Source organism: Chrysemys picta, chromosome 5 (genome assembly GCF_011386835.1).
Source record: "Chrysemys picta bellii isolate R12L10 chromosome 5, ASM1138683v2, whole genome shotgun sequence".
Lineage (NCBI taxonomy): Eukaryota > Metazoa > Chordata > Testudines > Emydidae > Chrysemys > Chrysemys picta.
The window spans coordinates 13,833,148-13,854,629 of NC_088795.1; the positions used below are offsets into that span (position 1 = coordinate 13,833,148).

The 21,482-nt window shown below is 46.4% G+C and overlaps 1 long non-coding RNA gene across 1 annotated transcript in view; it reads left to right on the top strand.

Moving 5' to 3' along the window:
• Positions 1-271: 271 nt before the first annotated feature.
• Positions 272-21,482, top strand: part of LOC122174297 (uncharacterized) — a 63,818-nt gene continuing 42,607 nt past the window's right edge. The window contains exons 1-2 of the long non-coding RNA XR_006175908.2: positions 272-858; positions 15,366-15,547. This is a non-coding gene — a long non-coding RNA (uncharacterized LOC122174297). The remainder of the gene's footprint in view (positions 859-15,365; positions 15,548-21,482) is intronic.

A 21,482-nucleotide genomic window follows, 5' to 3' on the forward strand; every position in this document is an offset into this window, starting at 1 on the left:
GTGTTTTTAACTCAATGAATTAACCTCATTGCCACAAGATATCTTTGGCACCCGTCTCTTAGCAGGATTCAAAACAAGGATTTGACATAATGAGAACACGCAGAGTTCCACTAGCTGGGTGTTGCTGGGCGCTGGCCCTTTATGGAGCTCTAGGTCAAACATGGGCCAGATCTGGGCTCAGCAAGGAACATGGGCCAGATCTGGGCTCAGCAAGGAATGGAATTCTGGGAGGTGTAGTTCCCACCGTGACCCTGGACATTGTAGCCTGGGCAGCAATGTATGCTGAAAAGCGGGAGCAGGGAACTAAAAATCACCTGTTTCTCATTGAAAGGAGGTTCTGCAGTGGTTCTCCTTTTATGTGAGTATTGGAAAAGGGCCTAGTTTGTGCTGAAGAGCCTCGGAAACAACAGGCTTTGGCTTCCTAAAGGGCAGGAATTGCAAGAACTCCCTCCCCCTAACTAAGAGCCTCATGATTGGGAGTGCACCTGATAATGGGGAGACCTACAGAAATCAGTCAGGAGCAGCTGTGTAGAGAAGCCTGAGACAGAGCTGGGAAGAGGCCTAAAGACAGGCTGCATATGCAGGTGAAGGAAATGAGCCTGGGCCTTGACACAGAGCATGCAGACTGCCTGGGGTGTGCTTTTGGAGAGAGAACCCCCTTTCACCCAGTCCCCTCTGCAGCTGGGTGGGAGCTGATTATATCCCTAGCAAAGCAGCTGGGACTAGACTCTTTAGCTGCTCAGCTGTGTGCAGCCTGGTTTGGACCCTGCAGCAGAGGGAAGAAGAACCTTGAGGAGGCCTGCTACAACGGGGTGAAGGCCCTACAGATCCTAGGAGAGGGATTGTGACCCATAAGGGGTGAGTAACAGCTGGTTGGTACCAGTATTCATTTTGGCCTTTTTGTTGGACTTCTGTTTATCCTGAAGGGGGTGGAGTTTTCCTAATGTAGTAGGAGGCATAAATTAAATCACCCATGCATGCTACCAGCAGAAGGAGACTGTGAACTAGATAGGAAACTGAGGCAGCAACCACAAGTGACACTGCAGAGGTGGGCAATCTATGGCAGTAAGACTTTAAAAAAAAAAGGGGGGGGGGGGAGGGGAGAATAAAATTCTTCATGATTTTGGGTATGAGACAACCACTAACAGGCAGAGCTAGGATGAGATTTCTCCTTTGACTTGACTGTCATGGGGAGGCGCTGTATCTTTTTCTGAGGCAGCTGGTAGTGCCCACTGTTTCAGTAAGGCAATTCCCGTGTTCCTGGAACAGACCAGAGTGCAGGGGACACTGAGGAAAGGATAAATGCAGCAGCCACGTATAGCATGCTTGGGAGGTTTCCGTGATTTTCACATGTGGCTCTCAGACTCTGAGTCAAATTCATCCCTGGCACAAATCTGGTGAGTTCACTGGAGGCTGGCTCCTTGTCTTTAGTGCAGAATTGAAGAGCACTCTCCAGACTTGCAAGAAGTGCAGGTTGACAGTATTGGAAGTTGAACTCCTGTATAAATCCACAGAATGGGTCCAGAACATGCAGCAACAGCGCAGGCAGCATGCCCACAGTAACCTACCAGTGTTTGGCCTGGAAGAATGGTCTATTGGTGGGGGGTATCATGGTCTTCAAGTACAGTCAATTCTTGGCCTCAGTGCTGAAACAGCCAAGCATGAACTGTAGGATGAACACCTGTCTGCTAGGGACTGAAGTGCTTCTAGAAGCTGTCCACTGAACAGGTGGCAGTGAATTAATTTGGTTGCCACTAACTTGAGATAAAATGATCTGTATTCTAGGCCATTGGCATTCTCTTGAGCCATTCAATAAAGGAAGAGCCTTAAATATAATGGAAACTAGGAAGATGTCTTTCGGTAAAATGGCTTTTCTCCTCCTGAATTTCCAAACTCCCTGTAGCTAATTGGTGATCAAGGTGTATTTTCCTTGCTGTGGTTTGATAACATGGATTAGAAAAACCTACTCAGTACCAGTGACTGCAGACTGCACAGTTGTGATTGCAGGTGGTGTTGGGAGGGGGACAACCTTTCTTTTTGTGTCACGTGTGTTAGATGGCCTCAGAACTGGCTGCCTGTTGTTTTTGGTTTTTTATTACCTCAGAGGAGCGTTCGGAGAATGGGCTTTGCCCAGCTCCAGTTGCAGTCAAGATAGTGCATGAAAATTGAGAAATGTGTGTAATAGTCTCATATGGTACCACTAGAACTCAAAATGAGAATGCACCGTGTAATCTATAACCATTAGTAGTAGAAATATTGCAGTAATAAGGGGATTCATTTGAGATCAAGGCCTTATAGAGTTATGCACAGGTATATGCTTAGTAAGAGAGAGTCCCTGTCTTGAAGATTGTATACTCTAAATAGACAAGGATGAGAGAAAAGAGAGATTATTTTACGGTTGGGGGGAATTCCATGATTTGCCCTGGGGCTGTTGTTTCTCAGGATTTCAATGGGCTTTGGATCAGGCCCTGGCTTTGGTATGCTTTAGTTCAGACTGCAAAACAATGGACTATCCTAGCCAATATTACATCCAATAGGTCTGTGCTGCACTGTTCACTGCCTACAAATATCAAATAAAAAGAATAATTGCAATTGAAAATGCTGAATTTGATCGAGGCTCTGTATTTTATTTAAAATCCCCATTCAAACCTTGATCTCTTGTCTTGTGACAGGTTTAGCCTAGTTCTTAACTGAACCTGGCCAACAGGCATTAACTCAACAGAGTAGTGCAAAGTGATGGAGTGGCAGTAACTCTATCATAGGGTTACCATTCGTCCGGATTTACCTGGACATGTCCTCCTTTTGTGTGCTAAAAATAGCGTCCGGGGGGAATTTGTAAAGCACTCACAATGTCCGGGATTTCCCCCCAGGCAGAGCGAACGGCTGGGAGGGCTGCAGGAAAGTCCCGGGCTGGACTCCGGAGCAGCTTCCTCCTTCCACCCCCCCTTCCCTGCATTCTGAGCCGGCCGGCAGCTCCTCCTCCTGCAGCCCGCTCCGGCAACCCTGTGCAGGGCCAGGGACCGGGTTTTGTGTTGTGCAGGGGAGCTCAGCCATGTGTCCGGCTGGCACAGAGCCCAACACCCTGTTCTGAGCAGCAGGGTAAGGGGGGGCAGGGGGCAGGAGTGGGGAGAGGGATCGGAGCAGTCAGGGGACAGGGAGCAGAGGGGTTTAGATGGGTTGGGAGTTCTGGGGGGGGGCTGTCAGGGGGCAGGAGTGCGGAGAGGGATCGGAGCAGTCAGGGGACAGGGAGCAGAGGGGTTTAGATGGATCGGGAGTTCTGGGGGGGGGCTGTCAGGGGGCAGGAGTGGGGAGAGGGATCGGAGCAGTCAGGGGACAGGGAGCAGAGGGGTTTAGATGGGTTGGGAGTTCTGGGGGGGCTGTCAGGGGGCAGGAGTGCGGAGAGGGATCGGAGCAGTCAGGGGACAGGGAGCAGAGGGGTTTAGATGGGTTGGGAGTTCTGGGGGGGGCTGTCAGGGGGCAGGAGTGCGGAGAGGGATCGGAGCAGTCAGGGGACAGGGAGCAGAGGGGTTTAGATGGGCTGGGAGTTCTGGGGGGGAGCTGTCAGGGGGCAGGAGTGGGGAGAGGGATCGGAGCAGTCAGGGGACAGGGAGCAGAGGGGTTTAGATGGGCTGGGAGTTCTGGGGGGGAGCTGTCAGGGGGCAGGAGTGGGGAGAGGGATCGGAGCAGTCAGGGGACAGGGAGCAGAGGGGTTTAGATGGATCGGGAGTTCTGGGGGGGGCTGTCAGGGGGCAGGAGTGGGGAGATGGATCGGAGCAGTCAGGGGACAGGGAGCAGAGGGGTTTAGATGGGTTGGGAGTTCTGGGGGGGGCTGTCAGGGGCAGGAGTGCGGAGAGGGATCGGAGCAGTCAGGGGACAGGGAGCAGAGGGGTTTAGATGGGTTGGGAGTTCTGGGGGGGGCTGTCGGGGGCAGGAGTGCGGAGAGGGATCGGAGCAGTCAGGGGACAGGGAGCAGAGAGGTTTAGATGGATCGGGAGTTCTGGGGGGGGCTGTCAGGGGGCAGGAGTGGGGAGAGGGATCGGAGCAGTCAGGGGACAGGGAGCAGAGGGGTTTAGATGGGTTGGGAGTTCTGGGGGGGGGCTGTCAGGGGGCAGGAGTGCGGAGAGGGATCGGAGCAGTCAGGGGACAGGGAGCAGAGAGGTTTAGATGGATCGGGAGTTCTGGGGGGGGCTGTCAGGGGGCAGGAGTGGGGAGAGGGATCGGAGCAGTCAGGGGACAGGGAGCAGAGGGGTTTAGATGGATCGGGAGTTCTGGGGGGGGCTGTCAGGGGGCAGGAGTGGGGAGATGGATCGGAGCAGTCAGGGGACAGGGAGCAGAGGGGTTTAGATGGGTTGGGAGTTCTGGGGGGGGGCTGTCGGGGGCAGGAGTGCGGAGAGGGATCGGAGCAGTCAGGGGACAGGGAGCAGAGGGGTTTAGATGGGTTGGGAGTTCTGGGGGGGGCTGTCGGGGGCAGGAGTGCGGAGAGGGATCGGAGCAGTCAGGGGACAGGGAGCAGAGAGGTTTAGATGGATCGGGAGTTCTGGGGGGGGCTGTCAGGGGGCAGGAGTGGGGAGAGGGATCGGAGCACTCAGGGGACAGGGAGCAGAGGGGTTTAGATGGGTTGGGAGTTCTGGGGGGGGCTGTCGGGGGCAGGAGTGCGGAGAGGGATCGGAGCAGTCAGGGGACAGGGAGCAGAGGGGTTTAGATGGGTTGGGAGTTCTGGGGGGGGCTGTCAGGGGGTGGGGAGTGGTTGGATGGGGCGTGGGAGTCCCAGGGGTCTGTCTGGGGGTGGGGGTGTGGATAAGGGTTGGGGCAGTCAGGGGACAAGAGGCAAGGAGGCTTAGATACGGAGTGGAGTCCCGGGGGGCAGTTAGGGGCAGGGGTCCCAGGAGGGGGCAGTCAGGGGACAAGGAACGGGGGGAGGGTTGGGGGTTCTGGGGGGGCGGGAAGTGGGAGGGGCAGGGGCGGGGCTAGGGCGGGGCTCCTCCCGTCCTCTTTTTTGCTTGTTGAAATATGGTAACCCTACTCTATCAGATACTGGCTGGCTAGGTGTAAATCACCTAAACACGCCCTTTCCCTCCACATGTGGCTTCCCTCATGGGAATGAATGTTAGCAAAATATGTTATAGCGGCAGTTAAGGCTGTGGCAGGAGATACCTTATCCACTCAAAACCTTACAAGAACACAAATAAATTAAGGGGGATCGTTTGTGCATTCCTTTCCTCCTCCATATTGCCTGTGATGCTGGCAAAAACACCCTCCAGCGCTGCATAAGATGTTCATTTCCAGCTCCAACAGTCTATTGCTTCTTGGTCTCTGTTGAAGAAGGAAGATGGGCCGTATTCTCTGCTTGAAGTTACTGTCAACATTGTGACATCCAAAAGCAATACTGACTGGGATCACAACAGCGGGAATAACTTCAAGCAGAGAATTTGGCCCATATTTCATCTCCAAATGATACCAAAAAGCAATACGTACCCCAGTTCCATCGGACTCTCCCTCTAATGCAAAACCTTAACAGTGAGTTCAGGAATGTGAAGGTAGGGTAACCGTCGCAATGCACAGAGAGTAGATGAGCTGGTCTGTTGATATAAAAGCAGATGAGGTCAGTGTTTGAAGTTGTGCACTGGCGTATGGGTTTGAAGCTGGGGCATATATGCTTTTTGAGATGGAAGATTGGCCAAAGTCTCTGCCTGAAGTTACTCTCAGCATTGTGACCCCCCATCTGTCCTTTGAATCCCATTTATTGGTGAGAGAGGGATGCCTGTATTGACTCGCAGTTAGTTGAGTGAGGAGGGAACCTTATATCAAACATGTAGAAGGAGGCCTGATCTAGTTGCAGTACTGAATTTGCTTGCCATCAGTGCTGTAAATGTATTTCCAATAACACCATTTCTCCCAGGCCATGAAGGGTTGGTTCAGCTGTCTTCAAAACTGATTGTAGAAGCAGTACTTGCATAGAGTTGATTGTTATATAGGGCCTTCAGTCTGCATGCATAACCCTCCATGGCAGTGGTGGGAATTGCATAAGCAGTATATAGCTCAGTGTTTCCTTGATAAGCATTTTCTTTCTTTTTAAGGTGTGTGAGAAATGTCTGAGGAATCTATACCTCATGTCTTTTATTCCAGTTTTTGTAACACCCTTTTATACAAGGGCCTTAAAATGTACTACCCAGGGGCCTTCATCTTGAATAAATCCAAATTATAAGACGACAATTACATTTTATAGTATCTTCCCAAGGTAATTTTAATTTTATTATTGAGGAACTTAAGTAAAACAGCCAGTTATGGAAGGTGATGTAAGTGTACAGTAAATCTGAACAGTTCATTACTCAAAGGCAGATAAAAGTCAATGTTCTCTTTCCATAAACAATGTAAAATAAAAGTGCACTTACCTTCCAGTGTTTGTTTGCGTTGCCATCCAGTAGATGGTGTGTTTTTACTGGCCTCTGTTCAACACAGCCTATGGTGTGGTTCCTGCTGCCCATTTGCACTGGACACCATTAAAAATGGATATTTATCACACCATGGTAATTATCTCTACTCTGGTATTTGCATTATTTCCCTAGCCAAAGAATAGCAAACTCTAAATTTAAATAGTGTTAATAAATGTCCCATTTTTAATAGCACTGATTGTACCTGACAGAGATCCATTTTTGCAAAAAATGGGGAAAAGAAGATACTTCTACAAGTTTATAAAACTATTTTTCTAATGTGGATTACCAGGACTGAGATCTCAAGGTTAAATGGCAAGAGAACTATACATTTCTCATTGAACCAGTGAATACCTTCTAAATGCCTGAAACTGTTCCTGAGTCAAAATGTGGATCAGATATTTGTCTGACCACTTAGGAGCCTGGGTGTATCTGGGACTTAGATTCTACCGTAGAGGCTTCGTGGCCAGATCAGAGGTCTCTTTGATGTCTCACTCCAAGAGGGTAAGGGTTGCTGCACTGGTACTTGCACAGAATTATAGCTGTTTGCATGGGGAAATTAAACTACCGAATGTCACTGTCTGCTTTTCTCTGCTTGCACCCAGCTTCGCGGGTTAGTGACCTGCAGAGTGTCTGAAACATGTCATTGGCTTAGTGACGCTTCATTTATTGATGCAATTATGTTGAGAGAGGGGATGCATATTTAAAAAACACAAATGAGTCCCTAACAATCCTTTAAAACTGCAGGTGTATGCTGACTGCCATTTCAGAGAAAACAAACTTTTCTAATAAAAGCCAGCTAACATTTCTGAGGTACCTCTGGCCTCTTAATATGACCCCCACCTCCAAATACCATGAATACAGCTAATTGCCAGAAATACAGACATATGGAACGTTCATGGCACCTCATTAATCCCTGATAGAAAATTCCTATAAAGACAGACCTGCAGTCACGCTACCCATTGCCCTGCAATGACCTTGAAGTGATTTCATGATCTCCATCGTGTTTTCTCATGAAGGAGGGATTTGCTAATTCGCCTTTAAATATTCAGCTTAAAAGGCAAAAGACAGATTCCAAATAGCAGGTGACACACTTCAGCCACATCGGGCCCGGATTTCTGCTCTCTTTGAATTCAGTGCAGGACCTGGCAGGAGGGGAGACAGTAGGGTGACCAGATGTCCCGATTTTTATAGGGACAGTCTGGATTTTTGAGTCTTTTTCTTATATAGCTCCTATTACCTCCCCCACCCCCTGTCCTGATTTTTCACACTTGCTGCCTGGTCACCCTAGGAGACAGAGCTGATCTTAACCTGCCTTTATGTTCTCCAGGGCTGCCAGTGTGGTCTGCAATGGAGCAGAACCTCCTAAAATCTAACCCTCATCCTGTGTATATCACATTCTACCTTCCTACTGGCACAAAAGTTGTTCGAGTTCTTCGGTGCCTTAGGCATTGTGAAAATCCACTATTAATTTGGATTATGGTAGCTCTTAGAGGCCCCAATTGAGATAAGGAGCCCATTGTGCTAGGAGCTGTACGTACACATAGTGAGAGAGAGTCCCTGCCCTGAAAAGATCACAGTGTAAGTAGGCAAGACAAAGGGAGTAATCCTTTTATAGTCTCGGACCTGAGGCACAGAGATTGAATGACTTGCCCTAGATCACACAGGGAGTCTGTGGCAGAACCAGCACCAGACCCCAAATCCAAGACCCCGTCCAAGTATCTTAACCATAAGACCAGCCTGCCTTGCGAGTTGTTTTGGACACTTCTTACTCTTGCTGTGGAAAGCTGTGCAAAATTCACAACTTGCACATAACTTCCCAAATTTAGTGTTATCACTGTTTTGACAAAAATCACTAAATTCTCAAAGCATGAATGTTGGCATATTTTTAATGGGAAAGTGATCTTTGCTCAGTTAATGGACCCCCTTTGTCCACTTTCCCTTGGGTAGATGCCTGTCTTGTGCTCAGAATTGACTCCAAGGACTTGACATCCTATTTTCCTCCCTCCCCACAAAATACTAAATATGCAATGATTGATTTAGTGGCAATATAGCCTCACTCCAGCTAGTGTGCCAACACAAAAGGTGGATGCATGAGAAAAGACGTACTCTGCCTGCCTTTAACATGTCCGAAGGATCATATGGATATATTTGAGCACCAGCTGGTGATGAAAGTCACATTGAACAATTTGAGTCCCTTATTTGGGAAAAGGTATTTAGGTGCCTAAAGATACAGGTAAGTGTCTAGTGGGATTTTCAAAAAGATTTCCATGGTACTTAGGCACTTCTGAAAATCCCACAAGGTGTTTCTCTGTATTTTAGGTTACCTAAATACCTTTGAAAATGAAGCCCTATGTGACTTTTTTTTCTTTTTTTGAACCCACCGGAAAGGGGCGGCATGTCCAGCTGTTCGGCGGCAATTCGGCGGACGGTCCCTCACTCCTGCTCGGAGCGAAGGACCTCCCGCCGAATTGCAGATCGCGATCGCGGCTTTTTTCTTTGTTTTGTTTTTTTTGTTTAGCTGCTTGGGGCGGCCAAAACCCTGGAGCCGGCCCTGCATTTGATCACATACCTATTGGTTGTAGCCATACATCGGACTCTGTCTTCATGGCAAAAGAGAGAGGCCAAAAAGATTGGTTGCCTCTGTGAACAACTCATTCATTTCTAGCAAAGATATTTTTCAACCATGATTATGTCCACAAGAGCTTGGAAATGGAATATACAACCTCAAAGTTGTCACTTCAAATCTGGCTCAGGGCAGTACTAAGTAAAAGCTGTCACCATCGGTTGGCTGTTTGGGGTTCTCTGTGTACAGGAGTCGCCATCACAGAAAGTATAGAGCCGTTGGTACAACTACGTTGTTGGCAGAACAGAGAGCGAAGTGAAGTGTGGATTGGAAAATGGAGGCTGTGCTAACTGCTGTCTCCATGACGTGGTCTACAGTTTGACATATTGATATGTGTACATAACTCCTGCTGAGCCTGGTGGAAGTCTCAGATGTGTAGTGAGGGAAGAATGATGACTATTTCAGACTCTGCCATTTTTCAGGAATGGTCAGCCGATCCAAGTCTAGTTAGTGTTCATGAAAAATAAACAAATCAATGGACCATGAGAGATTCCTTTAAAGGGGGGGGGGGGGAAGGCAGCTGATTGTTGGTTACATTTTTTTGCAAACATTATCATTAACAAACTTTCCACTGAAAATGCCAATGGAGTACAGCGTGGGAAGGCGGTGGGTGCAATGCTAGATCAAAGTGTGTGCTAATGTGTCATAATTACAAAGTACTGAAACAAGCAGAGACTTATCTCCTATGTCCAAGGTCAGTGTGGCATTACCAGTGGGTAAAGGCATGTAAGAACATTACCAATGGGAAAAGACAAGCCCTGAGTAACTTACCGTGGTGAAAGTGTGACGCTCTCACGCAGGACACTGCTAAGCTGCTGTCATTTGTCCTGCGTTGAGTCCAGGCAGGTTACGTCTATCCATGGAAAACAATGGAAGAAACTTATTTGGACGGGACCGTCTCAGCAATGGGAAGGCCTTCAGATGTACAGCATTTTAAATTAAATCGTAGCGGAATTAACAATTCTACTGTCTAAGAGGTCACTGTGGATGGTTGCTGCATCTGATGCTGAAGGAGTGTTGTGATTGAGGGGCTGTTTAATATCTGAGAGAGGCTCTCAAACTTTATCCTGCATGTGTGGGAGAAAGGACATGATCTATAACAGGTTTCTCTCTCGCCTCTATTTTCTGTGAATGCTATAGGTTAATAAAGTTCTCTCTGAAATGTCACAGGTTTTATCCCATACTGTTTAGTGGGACTATGGATTTTTAGGTATCTGGCCGCATGATTAGAAAACTGTACTTGCTCCTCAATAGAATCTCAAGCAACTTGGTCAATATCATTAGAAAGGTATGACATTTCTAACTTTTTAGGTGGCCAAAATGCAAATTTTATAGTATGATGAAATCAGTGTCAAGATGTCTTTAGTGTATGAATCTTCATAGAAAATAAAGTACACAAGATAGTACCCAAGGATATAGTACAGGGGTAGTCAATAGGCGGACTGCGGGCCAAATCCCAGCCACCAGATGCTTTTGAACAGACATCAAAATCTTTTTATTTACTTGTTGTTTATTTTTTGTATTTTCTCTGGAGTCTGGACCTTGACTATACCTTGACCAAGAAATTTAGGCCTTGACTAAAAGTAATTGACTGCCGCTGATCTAGTATATGAAAGAATACAAATAGGATTGAGTAAATTAAATTAATAATTTCATCAATGTTGCCTCTTTTGGTCCACAGAAATTCTCAAATTCATTAATTAATTGGTGAATCATTTCTCCAGATAATTCTTATCCTATAGGTTGTTTGCAAACAGTTTGTAACAAGCATTTGTTGTTCAAAGCTGGAGCAGTTTGATTAGACATATAGGGCCTGATTCATAACCGTTACTCTGGTCTTACATTAATGTAACTCCTTTGAAATACAAACTCTGAATTCTATTCCTATAGGCAGTGTAAGAACACAAATATAAGGAAGGACAATGCAGTCTGCAAGATAAAACAGAAGACAGTTCAAAACACAATACACAAGTACATAGGTGCTGGAACTAGGAATGCGGGGTGTGCTCCCGCATTCCTTGACTTGAAGTGGTTTCCATTATGCTCAGGGTTTACATTTTGATTCAATGGCTCTCAGCACCCCCACTACACAGATTGTTCCAGCCCTCCTGAACAAGTAACAAGAACAAAGTGAATAAAATGGACATTTCACCAATATCTAATGGCAGCCATTGGCTCTGTGTATTAAATGTACATTTTATTGTAGTTAAGGTTAGAAAATCTATACAGCTGCCACTGAACCTTACTATTCTCTGGATTTTATCATATACTATGTGTCGATCAAAGAAATGAGGAAAGATCCCTCACCAGAGGCAGATTAGAGTTTTGTGGGGTCCTGGGCCAGAGCAAATGGAGGGGGCCCCTCCCCACCCCTGCTGCCTGTAGTTCTCCCCCCCACCCACCCCCCCGGCTTCCCCAGCGCTCCTGCTGGGGAAATGGGATCAGGGCATGAGGGCTTGCCCCATCCGCCTGCCCAGCATTCCTGCTGAGGAGTGGGGTGGGGGGTATACATTTTTCCAGGGGCCCCTGGGCATAGGCCCTGTTGGCCCAGTGGCTAATCTGCCACTGCCAACGACTCATCTGTCAGCATGAAGAATAAAGTTATTTTATTCTGTCAAGCACAGAATAAAATAACTTACTTTGATCCCACACATATTATCCATTACAAATGCAGACTATGTTTAAAAAGCCAACTGGGGACAGGCAGTTTAAACACAGGCAAACAGCATGTGTAATAGAAAACCATGTGATTCTAGATCTTATCTAGAGCCCCATTTTCCTGCTGGAAGTTTGGCAAATGTTGTATATGCTGTTCATGTCAGTGACACGCCGATTTGTCACAGCCCCGTGTACACTATCTGTACACAAGTGAACCTACCTGTGCTGTGGTTCACTTGTGGCCTCTTACACCCTGGGTGGCATGTAGACAAAATCAGATGTCAGTCTTTTCACTTAATTGATAAGCGTACAACAGGCTAATAAATGATGCAGTCCCTGCTACTTTCCTTTATGCTGTCGCTGTTCGTTAATATGACTTGACTGATCCAGCAGGAGAGTTGCATGATGTATGGCCTGTGTGTGATTATCATTGGGCATGGCAGAATTTGAATTTTATTTTTTGTATAATTTTGATAATGATATTTTATTTTAAGGATTTTTTTTTAACTTTTGTCAATTTACATTTTCACAACTGTGGGAAATTAGGGGGGGTATCAGGCAATAATTATTTAATGACCGTAGACGTTGAAATTCAAAATGTTATAGCTTTATAACTGTTAAAACACAAACTGTCAACATATGTCAAGATTTATCAAATCAAAATCTAAGAAGTTCCCAAGTAGCATTTTTCTTACTTTGCCTATCTGTACATTTTGATTATGAACGATGGAAATATTTCTTTGTTCGTTTGAGAGTACGGTGAAATCCAATGTATAGCGATATTGCCAATAAAAATCTAACTCTTCCGAGCCTCACTGTATTATATTGTCCAGGAATCTGAGTTAAAGTAAGAATCCATCTATATTCAGAAGAGGGAGAACTGAGGAACAAGATTTATATTCGCTCTTAAGAGAGGAGATTTACTATTGGCTGAACATTGATCATGTACAGGGAGAGATCTAATCAGGAAACTCCTCCTTCATCCGGGAATGTCCAAGTCCGTGTGATGGGTGGAGAATGGTTAGTACACGGAGACTCATGTGCATGTACATAACAAGGGTTTTTCCCCCCGAAAATGAAGCTTTCAGGACTGAATAACTCCGCTTCCCAGCACTTGGAGTACTTACTCATAGTGCTTCCTGAATCTGTACAAGGTAGAACAACTAGAAAATAACCACGTTTCAACCACTCTGTTTTGCCATGTCACTGACAAAGCAACAGGCAACACAGATGTGAATTCCAGCAGGCATCCTAATTACTATGATCAGCACCACACAGGAGTCTCTTGACTGCAAGGCTGTGCATATCTGTGCTCTGAAATTGCTCCACTGTCACCTGTATGGACCACCATAGGGTGGGAGCTGACAGTGAAGTGAAAGGAAGGATTGAGGGACATGACTTCTAAAACAGCAGGGACAATGCCCTGGAGCTGAACAACACGTTTACAGCTGCAGCGGGGAAGGACTGGAGCCAATTACGGTATTGGGCTTGTCGTTCTTTAGTGCTAAGCAGAGCGCATCAGCGAAGTCTCGTTTTCTTACAGTCCAGTCCACCATCGAACAGCAACTCATGTTTTATCTAGTGATGTGACAAAACTACATTGAACGAGTAAAGCAAATTCCACACTATGAATTATCATCAAGGGTGTATCTGTCTCAGAGTTTATGCACATGGCACTGCAGATTTTGACCATTCACTGCATATGTTGGCTGAGTCTCCTACAAATGTGGGAGCAGATCCCCTGCTGCTGGAAGTCCCGGAGACCCCCATTGTCCTGACTCCATTAAACGCTATGCTGCTTTAGGCCAGCTGAAGATCTCATCCCTGGTGTTCAGGAAGCTGAAAGATGTGACCACATATCGATCTGTGGAACTCGGACACCATCAATACAGTACGTTTTTCTATATTTGGGTTTGCTCTCTAGACCACAAATCACACATTGGGAGACTGCCCATGAAGAAAGTGCCATATCCCTTGTGACAGAAAAGCGGGTCTCACAGCAAATCCATCATAAACAGACTGGAATAGTTAAAATGTCTTATGAGATGCTTTAATCAGACTCCTTGCGATTTATTTTAATTATTTAGCTTGTAAACTCTTTGGGGATTGATGTATCTTGTGTGGCTCCTATCACAATGGGCTCAGGGAACTTTAAATGCTACCATAATGGCAATTGTAACAATGCTCAGAAAAAAGTTCCATTTTTAAATTCATAAGTATAGGGGACAAGCTTACGAATGCACCACACACACCGCTCCTGTTGACTTCAACAGGAGTCCTGCCCATAGGGGGAGGATGAAGGGTAAATAGAAAATTCATGCCAAATGTTATTGTTTGGTCTCAGGCTTAGCTGTCTGAGCAATGGTGGCCATGTAGTGTCACTAAGGCCCTGATCCTCCAACACCTGTATAGATTTATTCATATGCCTGACTATGTGACTTCAGTGCGTCTAAAATGACACACAAGCCTTCATTTTTGCAGGATTGGGGCATCACAGGAGCTATCTTCTGCCACCTTTATTATAGTTGGGTGACACAACTGATTGAAAGACTGTTCTCAGAGAGTAGCTATCAATGGTTCACCGTCAGACTGGGAGGGTGTATCTAGCGCTCCCGCCCCTCCCCCAGGGTCCGTCCTGGGTATGTTACTATCATTAATGACTTGGATAATGAAATGGAGAGTGTGCTTATAAAATTTGCAGATGACCCCAAGGTGGGAAGGGTTACAAGCACTTTGGAGGGCAGGATTAGAATTCAAAATGACCTTGACGACTTGCTCTGAAATCAGCTAGATGAAATTCAATGAAGACAAGTGCAAAGTACTTCACCTAGGAAGGAAGAATCAAATGCACAACTACAGAATGGGGACTAACTGCCTAGGCAGGGGTACTGCTGGAAAGGATCTGGGGGTTTCAGTGGCTCACAAATTGAACACGAGTCAACAATTGGATGCAGTTGCAAAATGCTAATGTCATTGGGGTTGGAGTAGAACCTCTGAGTTACGGACACCTCGCGGAATGGAGGTTGTTCATAACTCTGAACAAGGGGGGGTGTCGGGGCTTCTGCCCCATGGGGGCACCGGGGCTCAGGGCTTTAGACCTGGGGGGAGGCTGGAGCGCAGGGCTTCAGCCTTGCGGCTCCACTCCTGATTTCAGCCTCGCGAGGGGGCCTGTTCCCAGCTTCTGCCCCTCAGGGGGCACTGGGGCTTGAGCCTCCCCATGTCTCTGTTCCTGGTTTCAGCGGGGGGGCATGCTGGGGCTTTAGCTATGGGGGGAGTGCTGGGGCTGAAACCGGCTCTCCCCCTTGTAGCTAAAACCCTGAGCCCCAGCACCCCCCGTGGGGCTGAAGTCGGGAACGGAGCTGTGGGGCTGGAGCCCTGGCACCCCTTGCGAGTCTAAAGCCCGGAGCCCTGGTACTCCTGAGGGTCAGAAGCCCTGACTCCCACCCCCTGCCTGAAGCCCTGATCACCTTCCCCCCCGCAGCTGCAGCCCCAAACCACCCCCCACAGCTGAAGCTCTCAGGGCAGTACAGTATTTGCTGCTTTTGTTTGGGTTTTTTTTGTCTCCATTGCTGCCTGATTGATTACACCTGGTTCTTCAGGGTGTCCGGTTGACCGGTAAGTCTGTAACTCTGGTGGTTTGTATCTTTTAGGTTCTACTGTATGTGCTGAGTCGGGAGCTGGCTCAGAATCCTGTCACTCGAATCCTCACCAGTACTGGCTAATTGAGACCAAACTGGAATGTCAATCAACAGAGCAGAGCTGCAGCTGAGGGGCACATAAATTGAGAGGAAGGAAGCCCCGGAAGGAGCAGGAGCTGAGAGCCAGAAGGAAGGTAGGCTGTGAGCTCTATTCCTTTTCCCAGAAGCGAGTGGGGGAGCTGGCTGGGGCCAGTGGTGCTGGAACGGGGGTGGGGGGCGTATGGCCCTCCCACTTTTTACTGGGCGTAAGGGTGTGCGAAGGGGAAGGGAGTGGAAAGGAGGGAGCAGGGGGCGGGGCATCAGGGAAAGAGGTGGCATGAGGCGGGGGCTTGGGGAGAAGGGGCGGGGTCATGGTTTGGACACCTGTGCTGCCGCCCCTCTCCTTCCCCCCCCACATACTTTTAGGGCACTTCCACCACTCCTGGCTGGGGCTTGTAAATATATGTACGTAGCACTACAGGTGGAGGCCTGATGGAACAACAAAACAAACATGGGGGTGCTGAAGGAGACCTGAAGTGGAGTGCTTTGTATTTAAGGCCAGAAAAGATGCTTGGGGGACCAGCCCATGACCGTGTATTAACAGGAGTGTCATATGTCCGACACGGGGGATAACTGTCCTGCTCCACCGGGCACTGGTGAAGTAGCTGGAGTGCAGCATCCGGTTCTGGGCACCACGTTTTAGGAAAGATGGCGAGAATGTAGAGGAAAGCAACAAAAGTGATTAAAAGGTTTAGAAAACCTGACCTAGGAGGAAAGGTTAAAAAAACGGGGCACATTTTAGTCTTGAGAAAAGAAGACTGAGGAGGGACCAGATAACAACTGATAACAGTCCTCTTTATAACAACCCTTAACATATTGGAAGACGGTTATCAGAAGATAGGACATGAAGTAATGCGCTTAGTCTGCAGCGAGGGATATTTGGGTTAGGTGTAAGAAAAACTTTCTAACTCTAAGGGTAGTTAAGCTCTGGAATAGGCTTCCGAGGGTGGAATCACCATCATTGGAGATTTTTATTAACAGGTTGGACAAACACCCATTGGGGTCTGGGACCGGTTTACTTGGTCCTGCCTCAGTGCAGGGAACTGGACTAATGACCTCTTGAGGTCCCCTTCCTTCCTGTGAATCATTTCTGTGATTCACACTTACCAGCCCTTGCTTGGTGTGTAGCCCTTGGACTCCATGGTCCTACTTGCTGAGTAGGTTGCTTCTCAGCATGAGCAAGGATGGGAGAATCTGGTCTGAAATAATTATTTGTCCTGTGCTAGTAGTCGCAGTTGTGGACTGGGGCGACCCCATTGTGCCAGAGGTACAGACACAAAGCAAACAGACTGTCCCTGCCCTGAACAGTTTACAATCCAAGTGTAAGTTAAGGCTGGTAGGGGAGACAAGGAAACCAGCAATCTGCGGAGTTTACACTTTACAATAATGGAATATATATTTAATTGTCTGCTATAGATTTTTTTTTTTGCAAAATATCACTTGAATATAAGTTAGGGAACTAATATCAATGCTGACTGCAAAGTCAGTGTTCAGTTCAAATCTGGCAGAGAGCTAACAGCTTTTACAATAGACTGTGTGATGAATCCTTTTACATATTGTATCTATTAAAATACTTCTTCACCTTCTAACATCAAGCGGCAGGATTGGTTGAAGTCTAGTAATGGAGCAGCTGACGACTAAAGTTGTCAGCTTAATAATGTTGCTAAGGGAGTGATACATTCCAGCCCAAATACTGCCAGTCATGGTAAATGCTGTAAGGCACGTGTGTCAGAGTGATGCCCAGTGGCAAAAATTGCTGCTGGTGACTTCATAATGGCAGCAGCTGGGAGCATCTTCTCAAGTTACAGCAACGTCACAACGAGTTTATAGCAACCTGGCAACAAATGTTAAAATTCCCTGTGAGCTGCCACATACAAATCTGTTCAGTCTGCAGAAACGGTATCTGACTTACACTTGGAAAACGAGTTTGTGAGTAGGTACATGCTCCCTACAAGAGGAGGTATAATGACTTGTAATGGGCACTAGCAACCCAGTCAGGCTGCGTACGTCTTCTGGAAAACCAGATCCGTAGCATAGCTCCACTCCTTTTTTTTTATTTTTTTAAACTGATAAAGCAGTGTAAGATTTGTCTAATGTGCCATATGTTTTCCAGCTAAAATCCTGCTGTATGCTTCAACTAATGCATATAACAAACAAAGATTCCTCTTTAATGTGAATTAGTGCGTTTTCTCAGATGCTCTTCTGTTGTTGTAGGGACCTAAATTAACACTAAATAGGCCAGATTTCCGGCCTCGTTATGGCAGTGTGAAGGGGCCATAAAACTTGCTTAACTGCCCGAGCAGTAGTGGCGAAAGTGGGCCCTTAATGCACAACAGACACTTCCTATAGACCAGGCAGTAGTATAGGGCGGTCACTGTGGACAGATTTAAGTAACTGAAAGGGTAGAAGCTTTTCACGAAATATGAGTGGGAGGAGTCCTTCTGTTCTCAGCAGCATAGTTTAGTTTTTTGTGTGCAGAAACGTATTTACGTAATTTCACTAACGTTAGCTGCTGGTAGTGAGAGACTCCTCATAAGTACTTCAAGTTTGAAAACTCAAGATGGCTCAAAGTGAATTTACCATTTAGATAAGCTACGGCTGCCCGACCCTGTCTATCTAAGTTCTTGTATGTAGCGTTGGTTCGAACACTTTTTGACAAAATGAAGGCGATTTGAAGCATTTTGAGGAGATGTCTGTTTCAGCAAAAACTTTGGAACATGGGGTGGAAAGAGGGATAGAAGCCTATACACTGACTCCGTAGCCTTGTGGTTGGGGCATTGACCTGGGCTGTGGGAGACAAAGATTCATATCCCTGCTCTGCCTGATTCAGCATGATCTGGGTGGAAAAACACTGCTCTGAATTAGCCAGAGCAGAGGTTTGAATCTGAGCTTTCTACCCCCATGTGTACTTTCCTGAACTGAAAAGCTCAGGTTTTGATCCAAAAAATGTACATTTTGACACAATTCTATTTTTTGCAAAAGCATTTGAAAAGGTTTTGTTTCATTTCACGCTGCCACGAAATGAAATTGGAATCCTCTGGCCATCTCTTCTTATAGGGCCATTACCACCTTGGTATCTGTATGCCTGGAGACAAAGGGCCTCTGTTTAGACACAGAACAGGTACGGCACAGGCAAAGGTAGGGCAAGCTTCGGGCATCTGCTTCTGTTCTAACCTAGACAGACCATCTCCAGGTTTGCAAGAGAACGGTGTAGTTTCCATGCCATCATCTATGGTCCATCAGCTAAGATAGCAAGAATTCTAACTGCACGGCCCATTTTAAAACCAGTATGCATCCACTAAGAATTGGATGGGGGCACCAGCTCATTTAACACAGGCGTGGAACAGCAGTTAGATGACAACTAACTTCCAGTCACCACCAGCCTTTGGACTCATTCAAACCAGTGACCCAGAATTATTTATTTTTATCTTATTTAAATACTAAAAGATGTCTATCCGCGGGATCCTAACGTACCATAAACAAGACAGTTAGCAGCAGCATCTAAGTGACTCATTCTGTCCACCCACTGGATGTGTTTTGAGCATGCATAGAAATTCACCAAATATGGGTTATTTTGGACCAAGATGGTGAGTAAATTCAGAGTCTGGGGAGCCCTCACAGAGAGGGCCCTGTCAGGGGCTTCCCCTCTCTTATAATGTGAGGGGGAAGCCAGTTCAAATGAAAAGGTCACTGTTCCACTACTTATGCTGTAAGCCATCCAGTCACCCAGCTTGACATTTTTGCAAACATATTAGCTGTCCTATAGTTGGTAGCTATATCCCCACCAGGCTACTGCTGGCTTGACCACGCACAAGGATCCCCGTAACAGAAAGTCTAAGCCTTTGCCTTACAAAGTCTCAAGTTTTCTGTTCTTCCTCTTTCTTTCCTTAATTCTCTCCACATCTCGCTCTTGGTTTTTCCATTTTCCCTATGCTTAATTTAGGGTGACCAGATGTCCCGATTTTATAGGGACAGTCCTGATATTTGGGGCTTTGTCTTATATAGGTGCCTATTACACACACACACACACACACCCCCACGCGCGCGCGCACACACACACACGTGTCCCAAATTTTCACAGTTGCTGTCTGGTCATCCTAGCTTAATTTATTCCACATCTCCCACACACACACTACAGATAAGTGGACACCTCTTCTCCCAGTGTGTAATGCTGCTGCTACTCCACCTGCTGGCAAGAAGGTTGGGGGCCCAAGCAATGTGATAACTGCTCCTTATACTCCCACTTCAGATTCCTCCCTAACTGGTAAGTCCTCTCTTCACCAGTTAGACAGTGAGATGTGGAAGGAAGGGGACACATAGTAGGCCAGGTCAATGTTGCTCAAACTGCACATCCCTGACATCTCTCCTCCAACATCCCAGTCTTCACATGCTCCTTGTTCAAGCAAAACTCCCACTGAATTGGGTCTAGGACACTGGGGCATGTAGAACTCTAGGTCAACAGTTGAGATGTAGAGTAGGCACACTTTGGAACAGCTAATCCAGTAGGCCAAGTCATCAAATGGTCAAGTCAACTTGTATGCAGAGTACATCATATTTAGGACCCTTAGCTGTAAGCTGGTAAATTGTAGTATCGCGTCTTCTCATTCTAACCCCTTCTGAAAATCTACATCTTCTTGTAAGGTCTACAACTAGCAGGCCATTCTGCTGTCTTGGGGATTTATTTCTGTGGGTTTGCCCCAGAGTTGTAAATACTAAAGTGTACTTCAGCACACTACAAATGGGTGTGATGATATGTACCGTGCCGTAAATACCCCTTGCAAGCCAGTGGTGAACAAACGTTGGAATGAGCCTTCAACCCTTTTTATTTAAAGCTGCAACTCCGCTCCTGCTTTCAGCGAGTGCCAGGCTGATGGACAAGACTCAATTAGAAAAGCACAAAGATCTGTATTTACTCATTTCTTTTAGGGCCATATTTCTTAATATCAGGAATGGGGATTTGTCTCATAGAATTCTTACTTTATTGACTTGTGAAGAAATCCTGAAATCACATGAGGACTATTGTTCTGTGTCCTGTAATCCATCTTGCACCTCTGTTTGACATTTAAAATGCTAATAAAGTTAGAGCGTGCCGTGGGGCTAAATGCTACTGCCTCACTCTCACTGGGAGCCTAGGTACACTTCATTTGCACACACAGGTCTGTGTCCCTCATAATTACAATTCCTAGGTGCTACTGCAGTACAAATAATAAAATTGAGTCTATGGAACTGGTTTAAATGGAGATCTGAAACTCACTTTTGAAGTAAGAAGACTGCATTAATGATGTGAGAAGATGACCTGCTCCATATTGGTTAGCTCCAAAGTTACTTTGCGATGAACTAATCATTGTGGGTATTTCTACATTGAAAACCTTAGGAAAGTTAAGCCAAATTAATTAAAGGTATGAATTTAAAGGGCATTGGTTTAAAGTGGATTAAGCCCCTGTGTGGATGCTCTAAGTAAAGTGACCTTAGTTCTCTGAAGGAGAACTAAGGTCACTTTAAACCGCATGTGAATTCTCTAATTCTGAAATAAAGCTCTTTAACTAATGCACATTAGCTTCACCCCTTTAGTTAATTTAGCTTAACATTTCTGAGTCCTATCTCTTCCCCCCTCCCCACCCACCCATGTAGACAAATCCTGTGCTCTCTCAAAACATTCTGTAAGTGGCTTGGTAACTGCAGTTTCATGTGCAAAGTCAGTGTGCGAGCAGTACATAAACCATGTCTAATGCATGTAAATACATAATTTGCTAAGTCTCCAATAATGTGTTTAGTAATGTGCTGATGCATCTGTTTGTATGATCACAACCGCATGCGGAGGGAGGTGTGCACAAGCAATTGTGCATGCAGAATAGTAAGTGTGCAACTATTTAATTTGCGTGGACACTTTTTTCACCCCCTCATATTACTGTACCACTTAAAGGCCCCAACAGTACCCATAGTGCTAGGTACTGTACGGAGCTGTAACAAAGGTGATGTCTGCTCTGACGATCTTATAATCTAAGTAATATTTTCCACCTCTATAGCATC